Source organism: Osmia lignaria, chromosome 16 (assembly GCF_051020975.1).
Source record: "Osmia lignaria lignaria isolate PbOS001 chromosome 16, iyOsmLign1, whole genome shotgun sequence".
In the NCBI taxonomy this organism is placed as follows: Eukaryota; Metazoa; Arthropoda; class Insecta; order Hymenoptera; family Megachilidae; genus Osmia; species Osmia lignaria.
Genome location: NC_135047.1, coordinates 5,002,459 through 5,020,169, shown reverse-complemented (window position 1 = coordinate 5,020,169; position 17,711 = coordinate 5,002,459). Strand labels below are relative to the sequence as shown.

The 17,711-nt window shown below is 41.0% G+C and overlaps 1 protein-coding gene and 1 long non-coding RNA gene across 2 annotated transcripts in view; one reads left to right on the top strand and one right to left on the bottom strand.

The window, feature by feature from the left end:
- Positions 1 to 13,137, bottom strand: part of dpr12 (defective proboscis extension response 12) — a 63,594-nt gene extending 50,457 nt beyond the window's left edge. Inside the window, exon 1 of the mRNA XM_034316968.2 lies at positions 11,721 to 13,137. The gene's annotated coding sequence lies outside the window, so the exon portion shown is untranslated. The remainder of the gene's footprint in view (positions 1 to 11,720) is intronic.
- Positions 1 to 17,711, top strand: part of LOC143306142 (uncharacterized) — a 98,043-nt gene that overhangs the window by 49,577 nt on the left and 30,755 nt on the right. The window lies entirely within an intron of this gene.

The following is a 17,711-nucleotide window of genomic DNA, read 5'->3' as shown; positions in this document are numbered from 1 at the left end:
CAATACGGTAGGTTGTCGGGGGAAGAAATGAATGGTTAACGACACGTCGTGTAGCGATCAGCTCTTAGCTGTGGTTCCTTTCGTAACCGATCGAACGATCGACCCAGATCGAAATAATAACAGAACGGCTAACGAGGGCCCGCTTTTCCCTCGTTTTCCTTTCCTTTACAGGGATGCCTTTCACGCCGTCCAGAACGTGACGGGCTTCCCTAACGCCTTTTTGGCCGGCTTCGATGCTCACTGGCAAACTGCTTTTCCCTTTCCTGGCCATAGGAAGCTAACCACCCCCCTTCATCCTCTTCCCTCCTTAGTTCCTTCGACCTCTCTCTTCTTCCATTTTCTCTTTCTTCGTTGCCTTTGAATTGGGTCGAGTGCATTTTGTACGATCCTAGAAAGCCGTGCGATAAGTCGAGGGACGTTCTGGGTAGCTTGGCTACCTCTCTCTTGCGTGTTTCGCCTCCATTTCGTTAGATTTGTATGGAAGGGCCGAGGATGAGCAAGATCCAGACTCCTTGTCGGTCGCACGATTATTTTCAATGTGTATTCCGTCACGTGGTTTTGCCGTTTCTATTCTTTTATACCCCCGCAAATTACAGTTTAAGTTGCGAAGGAAATCCTAGACGGATTCGTGGAAGTTGTTTAACGTCGTTAGTTTGCTTTAACGATTCCTATGCATGTAACTGTGATTTCCAGTTAATCGCTTCCAATTAGATCTTTTACCCGAAGAAATTTATAGTAAGTTCACCTGGAGAAGTCGATTTCATTTGTTACAATAGTAGAGGGTTATTATACATAAAAATATTAATGTAATTTTTAATTACTAAATATTCTAGAATTTGATACGATAAAATGTTTATCCGAGCCACCCTATGTAGATCAGTTTCTACTTGCTTCAAACTTATGTATAACAAGCATGTGTACTGTTACACATGGATGAATATTGGAAATGCCGAAGGGTGATTTACCTTTCGTTGGCTTTCAGTTAACCTCCGACCGACGACAGTCTGATCGCATTACACTTATTCTTTCGAACTGAAGGAAAGGCTTCACGAGAAAACTCGAGCTTCGCTCTCACTTTGACATCAGAGACTATTAGTTACGTTTCTTCGAGGAAAAACGATATTTGAACAATCGTATACGAAATCTCTTGCTTAATACCTACACGAGATCTTTGATACCGTAGAACAGGTGGATTACCTGGTTGGAGTATTATACGTGTAGAATTTAATACCGGTTACCGGAGCTCAGAATCTAGATACTATTCTCTGGGATTGTCTTTCTTAAGATTAACTTAATTAATGTCATTGTATTCCTTCTTCGTTTGTAAAATGATTTATTGAATTTCTTACAAAGGGCTCTCGTTTCGAATAACAAAAATATGAAAATTATTTAGCTCAGACAAACTCAGAAATGTTCTAACATTTATTTGACTCATAACTGTAATCTTAGATATTTCAAAATTATTATTTCGATGAAAGGAACATTCGTACGGAAACGTATTCTTCTCTCGTTTCCGAAGTTTCTTTCGAACATCTTATCACGATCCAGGGTTATGGAACATCTTGTACAGGAGGATGGAATATAGAAAAGGGGGGAATCATGGACGAACGTCACTAACCTTGGGAAGTAGTCCTATCGCGGAACAGGCATCCGAAGATAGAGTCTGCCGTGGGGCAAGCTTTTCCGAAAGTGTCGCGTAAAACTTTGAATCTTGTATCTTACGCCTAAGACGCCCGCGCACCCCTAAATATTTTATCCCTAGCTCTTTCCTTTCCATCGCATAATGCTCGCTCTTTAAGTTATCTTTCGCCGTGAATTCATAAGTGGACCGGTGTCTCGGTGTCCGTTGTTGAAACTTTTCCGTAATAGAAGAATTCTTAACGAGAGAGAAACGGTTTTAAAACACAGAACTTCTTGTAATAATACCTCCCTACCTCCGACCAACTTTCCTCTGTTTCGTTATGGATGCGAGCTGAGAGAGATACATCTAATAGCTTTAAATTCATGAGTATTTCTTGCAAGAATAAGAACTACCGGTACCGGAAATCAAACTTGCAGCTCCTTCCCCACTACGTCACTGCCGGTTTTCTGTCTCTCTAAAGATTTCTTCTATTACTGATACGGAGAACTACCCAAGTGTTACACTCACTTATTAATGAAACTTCTCCAGCTTGTCGAGCTGAACACGCCTGTACCCCCTTTTGGGGGCAGACGGCTAATTGTTTAAAAGATATTAACAATTACATTCTGAAGTATGACAAACTCACACATACAACTCGCAATCTAGAGATCCACGTTTCAAATCCTTGATTCCCAACATTTTTTTTTTTTTAATGATAATTTGTCTCCTTTTGAATAACTATTACATAAAAATTATCATAAAAAAAAAAAAAAAAAAAATTGTTGGGAACCAAGGATTTGAACCTAGAACCTTCAGATTGCGAGTCATGGATCCGCTCCGTAGTTAAACACATGACTCGCAATCTAAAGGTCCTCGGTTCAAATCCTTGGTTCCCATTTTTTTTTTTTTTTTCATAATGATTTGTCTCTGTTTGAATCTTCGTACAGGCAATCTTTGCACAAAAATGATTCACAAATAATCGCATATATCGACATATATGAAAGTTAAATTGCAAAAACATTAAAGTGACTTAGCCAGTGAGATTAGCAGCTTAGTTAATCAAATTCTGGGGACTAATAATCTCGGTGGGATGAGAGAGCAAGGAAGGAGGGTAGAAGCATCGTGTTCCTGGCAAAAGCTAATCGGTAAAAGGATCGCTGTTCGGTCGGTGCTCTATAGCCAGGAATAATGGTGGAATTTTTGCTGACAAACGAGCAAAGTTACAGGAAGCCGCGTCGCAATAAGTCACGTTCCGAGTTTCGGCCGCGGAATATGGGAAAAAGAGAGGGGTCAGTGGATTTCTCTTCGGTGCATAATGCCAGGTATTAATTTAATGAGCGGTAATTATCGTCACTGCCTATAGGCAGTGCGTGTACGTTGGGTGCACGCGGGTATAGGCGTTCGAAGGGGGGCTCTTTGTGCAATAAGCATTACGCGGTATCGGTTTTGAATTTCTGTTCTACGATAACCGAGCGCGAAATAATGACCGATCGCGTTTTCATGCGGTAACGATTGATGGTATTATAACTTTAACGCGTAATGAAGCGAAAATACACGGGGATCAGGTATTTGAAACGTAGGCGAAAGCCTTCCAGGTGTTTCTCTTTTCCTCGTTTCACGAGGATCGAAATTGCCAGTCGTCGTCGATTTCCTTACACCGAGAATCAACGGGCTATGAAAGCAGCCGGACGAATCGCGTTTCAAACGGCTGGTGCCCGACTTCGAGATTCTGCCTTCCATTTCGTGAGCTTGTGCAAAGGTCAAAGGGTGTTCGAGGGCGGCGATAACTCTTGGATCCGTTCGGCCGAAACGAACGTACAAGCTCGTGAACGTTATCCGTGTCACTGAACCTAACTACCATCGTGCTACGATTCTGTTAATAGACCAAGTTGCGAAAGAAACGAGCAGGAAACCGACAGACACGATATGCAACTTCGATATGCACACGTAAATCCGAGGGAAGTTCGAAACGTAGATGTTTCCCTTTGTGGGATTTCAATATTATCCATAACAGATGGATGATGTTCCATCAGCCTTTCACCATTTTCTTTCTATTTCAATTTCTTTCCTTCCCGTCGCCGGAAAGTTAGACGAATGTTGAATTAAAAGACTCAAGGTTACGAGTAGCCGGAAAAATGGAAACAAGGGAACGAGAGAAGAATAAAGGGGTCGTTGCTTTGTCCCGAAATACAAACGTTGAATGAGAGGTCCACTCGGTGAGTGACGCGGTGAAGTGAAAAATCCAACAAAGGGAGATGATGTTTCCAGCGTGAATTCGTCAGAGGTCAAGCGAGAGAAGACGACCGCGACGGTGAAGCTGAAGCTTAGTCTCTTCTTCGTAGCCATTCCAGAACTTTATTTCCCCGAGGATCGCTCCGCTAGAGTTTATCGCTCGGGGTAACATTGTACTCTCCCCCCCTCGTTTTATACCCCACTTTCAACCCCCCGTCCTCACTTTTTTCTCCTCCTTTATTCTGTTATTTCTACCGTCTGCGTTTATTCATCTCGTCCCTCTTATCGTTCGAATCTATCATCCTACCCGTCCTTCGTTCGGCCACCGGCAATCACGATTTCTCGAATATCAAATACTGTTTGCTTAGGATAAAAGGCGAAGCTTTCTTCAATTTCTTTGCTTCCCTGCCTCGGTGTCGAGGGAGGTTCCGTTAACCTGGCGTAATCAAGAGTCTTCCTTATTGCCGTCTGTGGCACAGTTTCCAGCCATCCTTACGAGGGACGTTAAGGTATAACGCCGGCACGAAAAACGCGAAACACTTTTCGAGGTGGATAACCTAGTTCGAAACAGCAGCGGTAGAGACGTAGTTTTCAGGCAGTTGCAACCTCGGAGGCCGCGAGTTGCATTTGTTACATCGATTTCCCGTGGATATCGCTGGTTAATTGCACGAAATTAACTCGGCCTTGGGTATGACCAGAGTTGGCTACCTTTTTACTCGAATTACCAATAAGAAGTGCCATATGAATTAACCGGATAGCTGGAATAAAGTATCCTTTTCTAGATTAGATATACTTTTTATTGAATATCTCTTAATTATCTAAATTTTTATCTCCCTGAGGAACCATCGATTAATTGGATTAAAATTTACTTTCTTTTTTTTTATTTTTGGATTCGTTTCACCGGCAAAACTTGTCCTCGATACGCGGCTAAAAAGTTTCTTTTTTTAATTTGCATTGTTTCATTAATTGAAGTGTTGAAAATAAAACGGCATTCCCTGCCGCAAATAAACTTGTTTCCGTTTTAAACGTTTTCAAATGGCACTTTCTATTCGATGCGGTTGACACGATGCAATTACACTGAAACAGCTGAAAAATGTTGGAATTTCATTAACAAAACACACCAGTTCAATGCAAATAAACGTCACTTTAATCCGGCTTCTATTTACCTTTCAAAATAGTTGCACATTTTCCTACACTTTTACTAGTATCACCGACAATTCGTTTATAAAAATTTAATTGGTACATTTGCAGTGTTTCGTTTCACGATTCAGAAGGAAGTTTTGATCCATTTTAGATCGTCACTTTCCTTGGCTACGTTTCCTGACACGTTAAAACTGTTAGTGGCTTTCCAGTGTAATCCTTCTGTTAAAAAGTTTTCCAGATTTCTCCGACATTCTAACAAATCCTTCAACTTTTCAACGAGGATAACATTTGTATGCATTTTACAGACACTTTTCTTTGGTCTGCTTACAGTTTATCTGAGATAATAAAATTTGTGTTGCAATTAGGAAGAAATTGAAAATTAATTAATTGTTCTCTTTGATGCTTGACGAAACTAACATTCTGATATGAAAGATGGTTCTGGATATTGAATAAAACAGAGATGTACAAAATTCTCCATCAATCTCTTTCCAGTGGCCGAAGAAAAATGACACTGGATGCATCCTCAGATTCTAGATCCACCTGCAGTCACTGCAGTCTATCCTGAGATTCTTGATAAATTTGATATCCGCATACTCTGTACCATCAAGATTCTCCGATAACCCTGACTGGTTATCGATACGTTCGAATCATCAGCCATTAGAAAAGAGCATGACTCGCATCGGGAAGTTTTTAACGATCTTACCTTGAAGAACCTAAATCGATAAACCCCTCTCGAACAATTTTATCCCTCTAAGATCTTTAACGACCTTTTCGTTTCGTTTCCATTACACGTTCACGCGTTTTTCTGCTCAGCCCGTTTCTTGCTCTCGCGAATGGCTTAGGATGTGAAACGTCAGTACTTTTATTTATCTCATTTTCAGTCGAATTGGCAAGTTGATCGAGTGCGAGAAACTGTGCGATGATACTTGAATTTTCTCTTCGCTGTACTTTATTGTAAATTCAAGTATCTGTTTGAAAGCAAAGCAATGATCTATGGAAAATTGGGCGAAGATTCGCGGGAGTTATATAATCCAGGGGAAGGAATGTGTAAACGATAAGGAAGACAGACGATGGACGATAAAACGTCGGATGACTCTCGCGGCAACGGCTTGCCTGGAGTCTGATCGTTATTAATGAGCAAAGTGTGTCGTTGCAGGCTTATTATCCGAGCCGTTCTAATTAAATTGGATTAGTGCAATGAAGCGTATCATGAAATTCTCGGTTAATGGTCTCACGCAGACCATGCCGCTCCCTTCGTTGTTGCCCCCCGGTGCCGATGTCACCGGCATGCAACATTTCTCTCCGCGATCCTTCTGATAAATTTCATTATGTCCCTGAGCATCGTGACGAATTCGATCGATCATTTAGATAAAATTCGATCCCCATCGAGTTGTATCCGTCCCGTCAAAAATAGTTGCACCCCTCTTTTGGACCCACCACCGTGGCCAGTTCACCCTTTCAATACCAGGGATGATTATAGTCATCCACCACTGAGCGCTTATTATGCACTAAGACTGCATTAAGTGGTTAATACTAAGGAAGACTACAATCATTAAGTGTATACTGAACTCATCAAGTGGTTAAGGGTGGCTATAGTCATCCGTCATTAAGTGGTCGCTATGTACTAAGGACTGATTATGTTACCTGCCATTAAATGGAAACGCGTATAGTCATTCACTGGTTAGGTCACTGTACACTAAGGGTAACTACAATCACCTGGTATTGATCGTCCGGTGTACACAATAAATAAAGAAAACAATGGGGTAGAAATTCATAAAGCGAAGTAGATTTAATAAACTGGAATATATAATTCCGTGTAATAAGTCAAAAGAATTCGTACATTGTGAGAGGATTTTGATTGAATCCTGCTTTGTAACGAAAGGGTTAATGAAGCTTTGTAGCCTTAGCTTAACTCAATCTACCGTTAGAACAGGGTTTCTAATCAACCGGTGTACACATCGACATTTGATATTTCCATTCCGATGAGCAGACAAGTTTTTGATCATCAACGGTTGTAGCATAGTTAGACAAACAATTCTGAACATCTTTTGTTTCAGATCTTTTGTTGTTCCCGAGGTTCGTAAAGTTTTGTAAAAGTTAGCAGAGTGTCGGGACAGCATCTTCGTTCGAGCCAGCTAACTCGACGTGTTTTCTTGTTAACTAGGCAACAATACCTTCGGGTTACCAGTTAGTTAATACGCGCAGGTGTTTATTTAACTCTGTAACGAGCCCTCAACGTCTTCGAGAAGTTGCTTAAAGAGCATTCCAACCGAGTCGACGGATATTAAACAAAATAATTCTCGGTTCGTTTGGTCGACGAGCGAAATCGACGGGCGTCGATTTAAACAGCGCGAGAGCGTGCAATTTTCGTGAGGATCTCGTATTAGGAAATTTAAAACGGGTCGGTTAATTCGATTATTAGCGGGCTGCCGTTGTATGTTCAGCGAGTTCAACCGGCCTTAATGAAACCTTGTAAATTTCACGCTCGACTCTTGCAATGATTGCCTGTAATGGCCTGGGAATATCATTAAACGATTCGGAGTTAAAGTTCATTGGCATCGTACACATTCGTTTCAACCGAGAGCTGTTCATACGTGATAATATCTGTTTACCATTTATATTAACCCTTTCGTATAAAAAGCCTGTAACGATTATAAAATTAACATAGCGCGATAAGTCTATGATGTTTGTTATTTCGAATTTCTAATATTATAATACGAAGAATAATTACGTAATTACACTCCAGTGACGAAATTAATAATTAATAATTAACCATAATGGTTTCCAGTTGAGATAATTAACCAGTTAATGATCTTTAATTAATTACAAGTAAACTGTCTGTTTATTCGACTATTAAGTGCGATATAAAATAATAAAATTGGAATCCCTGGTTGAGTATTTAAAAAAAAATCATTAATTATAGAAGGCGCGTGCGCGTTGAATACGCACTGGCACATGGAAATCCTCCTCATTGTTATTTCCATAACTTCTCAGCGCGATATTCGACGGCGAACTAATAACACGTTTAAACTTCACTTGCTGCAGATATTTCCTCCCGTACTTTTTAACAAGCCGATTTATCTTGTTGTTGGCCAGTTCTTTTATTTTTTTATCGACCCGTCAAAATGCCAGGCGAGCTTCACTGTTTTTTTTTTTCTCCCGCTCTTCGTTTTCAGGACAAAAATCTCTTTTTCTCTCGTTCCCATTGTAATAATAGGTGACCGTCATCAATTTCAATCCCTCTAGAAGATATTTCGACGTTTTTAACTCATAATTTTCAGCGACGAGATTATCGCGTCCGCGAGTAGCATTATTTAAAAAAAATAATAATTTATCATAAATTCAATCAACCCACATTTATCTTCTTTCCTCCACTTTTCATGTTTCATAAGTTGTCAGAAAACGATGGATCTGAATATTAATCGACGTTGATTTTGTAATAAAATCGAAGGGGAAAAAACTTGGAATTCTAGCCTGAAGCAATCGATCTTCTCTTCTATACAAGTACCTGTTTCCGAACCAATGTTTACACGACACTTTGATTCTCATTTTTATTATTCACAGTTTGATCGTTCAATTTGCAGACATTTACAGGCTCGATTCATTTTCTCAATTCGTTATTTCGCTTTAAATATTACAGGTGTTTAATTCGTTCAAACCTTATTATGACGAAAATAGGGAACCCGGTGCACCCCTAACAAAAATCTAATTACACTAACCCGTTTCAATCTAATAAAAAGAAATACGGTTCCAAAATATAAATATCGTGATTGATCGGTATATTTCCACCTAAATCTCCTCCCCAACAGTCGGTCAGGAATTCAGAATCAGACGGGGGCGAATTTAATTTACCCCCGGTGTTTCGATGATCCCGCGAGAAAATGTTTACCCTGGGCGAACCGTGGTCGTGAAGTGTCATAAGTTCTTAATCCCTTTCGTAGCTTCCAGCAGTAAACACCCTCGTCGACCACGTAACCGTGCGAGTTTATTCGTCGGCCTGAAGGGCCGTGTAACCCATGGCATTCGTTTCGACGTGCAAACTGTTGGGGGCGAGAAGGGGACAATTAAGACTTCGATCCGCGTCGTCTATCGCGCATTAATAAATATCTGATTCGCTTTCAATCCGATGGCTCGCTAGGAAGGGAAGCCGCGCCACCAAGACTAACGACACCGTTAGGGTTGGAACGTATAAAAGGGGAGACGGAGAGGAGATAGACGTTAAGCAGGCAGGCAGTGAGGGTGTAAAAAAAAAGGGTGGAATAACAAAAAGAAGGATCGCTTGTCAACAGAACGGCGTTGGTAATTTTCCACGACAGTATTGGCTGAGGCAACAGCGAGCCAACTCGTGGAAAACTGGGACGCCTCGTAGAAATTAACGTAACTAACGTCGAACCCTCGGCCACGCGAGTTACCTCTATCCACCATGATCAATGGCACGTCGCATGCTTAGAAGAAAGGTTCGCCGTGCAAGCAGGGTGTGAATTTATGACGGCCTTGAGAGAGCGAACGTTTTATAATTGCGCCCTCGATAAACGAGTTAGGCGAAAAGGGTTTCATCGAATTGTACCAATGGAAGATGGATTATTAGGTTGTTGATGGAATTTCATGACATAAAAGTATCACGAAATGTCAGTTACAGCGTATCAATTTGAAGTTTAAAGCTTGATGAACATGATTATACAAAGGTTTCATTAATATTCTTTTACAAATTAGTGAATCTAATGAGTCTACCAAATATTAGATCTGTAGTTTGTAAATTGAAAATTGTTGATTTAAAAAGCTCATTAACTAGCATTTCTGGGATTAAGCAGGAATTGAAAAGTGAATTTTGCTAATGAGCAATATTAAGCTTTGATTTGGTTAATCCGCTCTTTGTTTTATCAAAAAAGCAGTCATTTTATATTCAAATATTAATGAACCATTTTTATACTTATTTTCATATAACTTCAACCTTCAAACTAATATACGTCAATTGCTATTTTGCTCTACTTTTATTTCATCAAATCATATCAGACCTTCTATGTTTCGAAACTACCCTTATTCATAACATAATCAAGATCATTTCACCTACATTTAAACGAAACATACAATTTTTTTTCTATCTTGATATCTTGATTCTTAGCTGCAAATTAGCAGTTTTTTAGTTCACAGATTTTTACTTCACAGAAGTAGCAGTTATTAAAGATTCATTTTCCGCAATACGATTAATTGCGTTAAATAGGTTAAACGCTCTATCGATCGGTCAAGAAGTTTTTTTATATTTATTTCTTCATCTGTTAACGCTTCTTGCCGCCGCTTCGCAGGAAGTAAAAATAACGTAAGTTTAACTTGGTCAACGTCTGGATTGAAATATTCTGTGAAAGATATTTTCTTTTTTATCGATTCTATAGATGATTAATGAGAGCGTTTCACGAGAAAACTTTTGCTCGATACCATCGTAACGGTTAACGATAACGTTTGCGTTCACAAGGACAGGTAACCGTGTAACTCAACATGGAAAAAAAAACGAGAGAAAAATTGGAAAATTCGATTTTCGTGCAACAAAAGGCGGAACATTGAATTAGTTGGTCGAACACAAGATTGTACTTTCTGATGCAGCCGGTTCTCTGAAGCGGTACATCAATTTTCTCGATGCTTTTGTGCCTCTAACGAAATTCTTTTTGTCCAACCTTCTGAAGGTTCACGGTGAATTTGCATAAATAACGAATTGTTGAATAACCTCAGAGGCGAAAGGCAGGAGACAACGAATTCAATGAACGCCCCGGTTGTCTGGGAAGTTGAATTAGAAATGGATATTCGACGATTCGCGGCATTTGCATCGCGGAAAATTACGTGTAATTCGCGCGTGTGAAATGAATATGTTGCGCGCTCGGAGAAAGTTCATTAGAAAGGAAATTTGCACATCGTTGAATCTTGTTTCATTTCGAGAGTTATCCCGTTGAAAAATTTCAAACAGCTATGCTTGAAATTAATTGCCTGCGTTAACTTTGTCTCGATACATCTGAAGCTCATTTTACCCTAATTTTCTCCAATGCAAATCATTTTATTTCCTCCAACAATTCTCGACGAAACAACAATTTCCTTATCATTTTCTATATTTAACATTCCACAATCTACGATGAGGAAATAAAAAAACGATAGTTCAAGTCTACTTATAAGTGTAATATGCCTGAACAGTCTGGTAACCGGTGATTTATCGCCACAATAGAGTCAAAGTCACGATTCTATGGTTTCGTTCGAAACGCTTCTGGATAATTAAGCGGAAAATAGCAGCACAATCGCGAAAGCCTTACGACAGGATGTATAGATAAACGCATTATCATTTACCGACACACTGATCGGAGGAATGAAATAAGGTTTCGCTTTGTTGATCGAAATCGTCGCAGACTTGCCGACACGGTTCAACTTTCCTTGGGATTTTAATTGCGACAAAGTGACGCGAGACGGATAAATTGGATTCGATTTAAAGTGTTGTTAACTTTGCTTCGTTAGAGAGAGAAAAAAAAAATACATATAAATTGATTCGATTGAATTTTAATAAATCCATAATTGTAGTTTATCGAGTCTCGACGTCGCGAAATAAGAATGATAATTGGCTGGTACGATTTTGTCATGCATTATGTAAAATAGATTCCTTTTCGAATGAAATCGAAGCTACGATGCAAACAGAGGTTAGCTAGGTGGGCGAGGTAAAAAGGAAGAAGCATCATAGCGTAAGACTCACTTTCAGCGCGGGGATGTGGTACACGGTTAGTCCTCAGTGGGACCAGATCTTGCGCCGAAATCGGTAGTCCTTAAGAAATTGAACTTCCGTCTAGTTCCAGTGTACAATTACACACCGTGGCGTAGGTTGTAGCACAGCAAAGCCGACGGTTAAAATCGTTGATTTAACCCTCAAAGGAGGGTTGCAATCGGGGATACATGATACCCCCGTACTGACGATCCACGATGGTCTTTGATCGTAAATCCTGGCCAGTTTCTAGGTGGCAACGGATTCACTTGTTCGAAAGAACTCGAGTTTTCCCTCAGTCAAGCACCAAACAACCCTTTCCTATCACTGTTCACTCTCACGATACACAGTAAACTCTCACTTGCGATTTTCTACGCACACGGGACTGATGTATCCAGTCCGCTTAGTCTTCTCCGTTGGATGAGCCACCAGAAATAGAGAAAGAGATAAAGAGAAAAAGAGAGTTTCTCTTCTCTGACGACAAAAGTGTGTCACACGAAGGAAGAAACCACCACCACTACCACGATCGAACGGAGTCCGTCGAGTCGTCTGGTATCGGACGTCTCGTGTAAATGTCCTCTCTTCTCCCTCGGTTCGTTGTTCCTTGGCCGAGCTAGCTCGGCTCTTCCGTCGAATCGGCACAGAGAAGTTGGAGGGAAAGAAGGTCTACACGATATTCAGACGATACGTATAATCCGTTTGTATCGCGATGTGTCTGTCACACTGTACACCGTATCTCGCCAATGGAACACGCAAACGTACGTGTGTTTACACGTTAGATGGTACACACACGTAAACGACGGAGGGGGTTGAAAACGCGGACTTCGATCGTACGTGTAACGAGATAGTTGGTTAGACTTCTTTTATTTTTTTTCCTTCTTCTTCGTACGACAAAGACACGTCGAAATCGCCTAGAACCGATACGCACCAGCCCTAGGAGAGACCCTTAGGCCGGATCCGCGGAGTTTCCTTTCACCTCGATTTTCGGTCCCTTGCCACCCCCGCGCCGGTCGCACAGGCGCGAAACGCTTTCAGAATTTCCGAGGCTCGGGTACCGCGCACATCGAAAGAGAGGGGAGCGCCCTCTCGTATCGTTGTAGAAGCGAACGAGCGTTTCGACGAGGGAGGGTAAAAGGGACGTGGATATCCCGTCGGAGGAGGTAGTGGGAACGGAATAGAGAGGGGTAGGGACGACGAAAGGTGGAGGGTCTGCCTCCACGAAGGAGAGTGGATTTCTCGGCACTGCGAGCAGGAGAACACACCGGCGGCACCACCAGCCGGTTATGCACCACCAGCACTCTGATAACCAGCCCCGAGTCTACGTACTTTACGATTCGCATGGACGGCGATGTTGAGGGTGTATTGGTGGGATTGTTCGTGACATCGCCACCACCGTCACCGCCACCACCGTCCTCCTCGTCGTCGTCCTCGTCGCCACTATTGTCGCTACTGCTGCTGCTGCTGCTGCTGCTGCTGCTGCTGCTGATGTTGATGCTGGTGCTCGTGGTGCTGCTGCTGCCGCTGCTGCTGCTGCTGCTGCTGCTCGGCTAAGCGGTGTGGGTGTGGTGGGGTTGAAGGGGGTGGCGCAGGCGTTTTGGTGCACCGACGCATTGATCCCTGGAATTCGTAGGGACGGTGACTAGGGCCAAGCATGTGTCCACTTTCGATGTGAGAAAGAGAGGAGAAGAGGGCGAGGGGAGGGCTACTCGGTGAACAGAACGAAAGAAGGAAACTAGTATGCGAGAGGGAGGAGGATAAGGGACGTTTCAGAAGGGGTGGGTAAAGAATGGAACAATGAGGTTGGAGGAGAGGAGTAACCGTTTTACTCATAGCCGATGTCCACACCTGCAGACCGTTCCACGGGATGCGTTTGAGAATGATGGAATGTCGGTACGATTGAAAATCTTTTTTTTTTTCAGAGAATCTAACTGATTGCTAGGCGGGAAACGACGCGGGTAGATATGGGTTCGGTGAGTTTCTCAAAGAGTCAGACCTAGGTGTTCGACATTCTAACGAGGATTTCGCGAGACGACAGATAATGATGACGGATGAAACGAGACTTTGAGAGAATCGTAAGAAATCATGGACCGTCTCGTCGAAGGAATTTAAATCGCAGTACGACGTGTTAGATTTCGTCGACGAAAGTTATTTCGACGTATTCCGAAACGAGTCGCACCCGGACACGGGAAGATTTAACGCCGTTCGAACGTATTTCTGATAAACTAACGAGCGTAACATTTTAATCGGTCCTCGTGATTGCACCGCCGTTTCCTTTCATGTTAATTGCGAAACGAAGCCTTCTGATCGGCCATCTCCTGATTTAAAGGGGTCCGATGAATGCTCGGACCTATAGAATTAAACAAAAACTGAGAAAGTCGGTCCTTTTGATGAGACTTTCATCGATTTTATATAATGTCCGTCTTGCGAGTCGGTGGGGGATCCTTTCATTTCCTTCCGACGTAAAAATCGTTGGTTAATTAAGAAGGGGTTATTCGATGGGTCACGACAGACCAAAGAAATCCATGTTGCAACCACGCCAGAATAGTTTTCCTTTCACCGGCGATCGTGGTTTCGCCAATCCGGTAAAAGGCTCTCCTTCGACGGTTTCTCATCGATTTTACGATTTCCAGCGATCGTCAACGCGCATCCATTGGTATCATGGCACGAAAAGCGCCGACACTGGCAATGGTTTCTATAAAATATTCAAGCGCAGCCAATGTATACATACACACATATATATGTATATATATATATATATATATATATATATATATATATATATATATATATATATATATTATGTACCGTTACTGAATAAATAATAAGAACGAGGAAGATCCTCGATCGGTTCATAACTCCGTTCCGTTTCAGAGCTCTGATCAATTCGTCGACCTCACTAACGAGAGTTTCGTACTCGAAAAGCGTACGTACCAGGTAGCTTATATGGGATGAAAATTTCAAAGTGAAAAGGGTGGAAAGATGGACGTAGAAAAGGAACGATATGCAGTCTCGGTAAAAATGATATCAGATGTGTGTTACACTTAATTATCCAATAATTGTATTTAAAATATTATAAAATTGCTGAGAATATTTTTGTTTCAACAGGGGAATTCTATTATCTTAAATTTCTATTTAAGGAAATGAATAATAGCACATATCATTTTGGCTGGGAGTGTAGGTAGCAGATAAACGATCAGACGAGTTATACATTAGGTCCCTCAGAATGGTTTCTCTGCTCGTAAAGCAGAGACCCTATTAATAATTCGTTCAGCCTAACTAACAATCGTCGGGTACAATTTTCTTAGCGAGCTTCGTTCTGTGGAATTAGTTTCACTGGTAAATGAACCCGGGTTCGTGCAAATGAACCTCGTTCGCGAAGAGAAAGAGCCGCGGAAAGAGAGAAAAATGTGTACGATTTTTCGTAGTTTTATTATCCCTGCCAGTCAAACGATTTTGACCGATCGATTAATCTAATACCATTGCGGTTTTAATAACTAAGTAACAATTTAAAAAAAAAAAAAAAAAAGAAAAATAACAGGAGGGAGAGAAATGTGGAGGACGAAATTGGAATTCGAATATGATGCACCGGTGACGGTGTTTCAATTTACTCCGTGCGCAACAATTCTTTTGTTCGCATTTATAATGGAATGCATTGATCGACGTTGGTGCAAATAACGCGTATATACGGTCGGTCCTTGAAAATTGAAATGCACGGGGAGAAATTGTAAAAATTTATTCGCGCGTAGTCGAATAGTTTTCTCAGCGACGTGAAATAACTGCGAGATAAAAAAGAAAGGGGGGAGGGGGGAAAAAAAAATAGAAAAACTGCGATACCATTTTTACGACTGGCAGTCGTAGATTCTCCCGTAGTTACAATCGAATCCGATTATTCGGACACACGATTCGTCGCGTCGTTTCACGTGACAAACGAGCAACACGCTTGATACGACGTTTAACGAACCCGCCAGCCGTGAAACGGAATTTTTTGCAAATTTAAACGTCTTTTCAAGTTCGACACATTCGAAGTATTCAAGCGGGAATGCTGAATGAAACAGCCAGCCGCGCAGGTGTTTTCGCCAGGTTCGTTAGCACGCCAGGTATACGAGCATCCTGATGGTAGCCGGGCAAAGGAAAGGTTTAAAGATAGATCTCGAAAGTGGATTCAGGCCATGGTACGTTCGCCATACTGGAATACTAGTAAATCGACAAAAACCCGCCTACGTGTCTGCGTTGGATGGCCGCGGATGCGTTCGTTCGCTTTTAATTGCAAATCATTTCAAAACGAATGGTCAAGTTGAATTACGAACTGGTTTAACTGCTGAATGTTCGAGTTATCGAAGTATGAGGGGAAAGAAATTATAGTTGATAGCGTTTTAATATTTTCAAAGAGATCCTCTGAAAGTAAAACAGGGTAGCAACTAATTTTTTTTTAATGTTATTTAAAATTTTTAGAAAAGGATTTTGGTTTCTTAATGGGGTGTTCAGCTGACTCTTCTAACCCCTTCATCCTCTAGTAAGAATTCTCTTTGTTTTATTTATTATACCAAGCCGGTAAAAAAATTTCATTTCCACGGCTAATATTTTGGTATAAATGTGAATCATTCTGTAGACAGTGGGAATTGTGAAAGTAATTTATGGACGGTCTTTGTGGCTAACTGGAGTGCCGGTCGATGCTTACGGTCACGTCTACGATACACGACTATTGCGAACGGATTTGATTCACTTTACACTTAACAAATTAACGGGGTTGATTCACTGCTTTGTGGGAGGCTTTCAACATGGGATTTGCAGATACTAGGTTACGCAAGCTCAGCATAGGGTAACGTGTCTCCTCCTCTTAGTCTCACCCCCCTTTCTACCCCAACATCTCCGCTCCTCCACTCTTGCACCGTGTCTCACTCTCCACTTCTCTTATTCTATTCATAAGTATGCGAGAATTAATTATGAGACCCTCTCATTTGCGTCAGTTATTATGAAGTTCGTCGTAAGACCATTACATAATTACAGGGAGAGGCGTGGAGTGGGTAGCGCACGAGGCTCGATGCTCGCGTACCTCTCCTCGGAGACGAAATCGAAAATGCATCTGTAAACAGTGGGGTCAAAACCCTCTTTCTCTCTCTTTTTCGGTAAATTCGATGTTAATTTATGCGAGAAGTCTGAGAGCGATCGATCGGTTCACTGTGTGCTCTTTTTGAGAATCATCCCCTAAATATTTTTGTGAATTAGATTTTGGGTATTGAATCACCTTTGTACCTTTTTACCTTCCAGGATCTGCGATTTCAATTTACTTTCGTTAATTAAATTTTCGTACAGATAGTTAATTAACTTGGTATTCTGATGGTTCTGTTTAATGAACACTGGAAAATATTTGATTACTGGCTGAAATTTATTCAATCTTCAGTTGAAGAGAATTTTTAAAGGAAAAGTTAATTGTATATGCACTAATATTACAAATATTCGTAATAGCTTCGTCAGATGTATCTAATTATGAAAGGGTTGAAACTGATCTTCATAGTCATTCTAATTTTCTTTTCAGCTTACATTCATGAATACCTATTCTTCTCGTACGCTCTTATCTTGTTTCTTCAATCTTTTTATCGCGTTTCGAGCTTCTTTCACTCCGATTACCGCAATACCTTAAAGAATACCCTTCACACATCGTATCAACAGCAACGAGGATCAATAACTCTATCAAAAGATTCATCGCAAAAACAAGATACTTCTTTCTCCTATTACATCATTCGCTAGGAATGATCGATTCGATAGAAAAAAATGAAACATTGATAAGCATAAAATATTAAGAGTTTACGTTTTAAATCCAGGACTGCTGACTTCGACTTTTAAGTCTAATTAAAACGTAGACAATAATCATAATACTTTCATAGCAACGTCAGCGTTCATTTTTTATATTGAAAATGGCAAAAAATTATTTACACGGTTACTCTTTGTTACGAGGATATTATTAATTAATGTGAAAGAAAAATT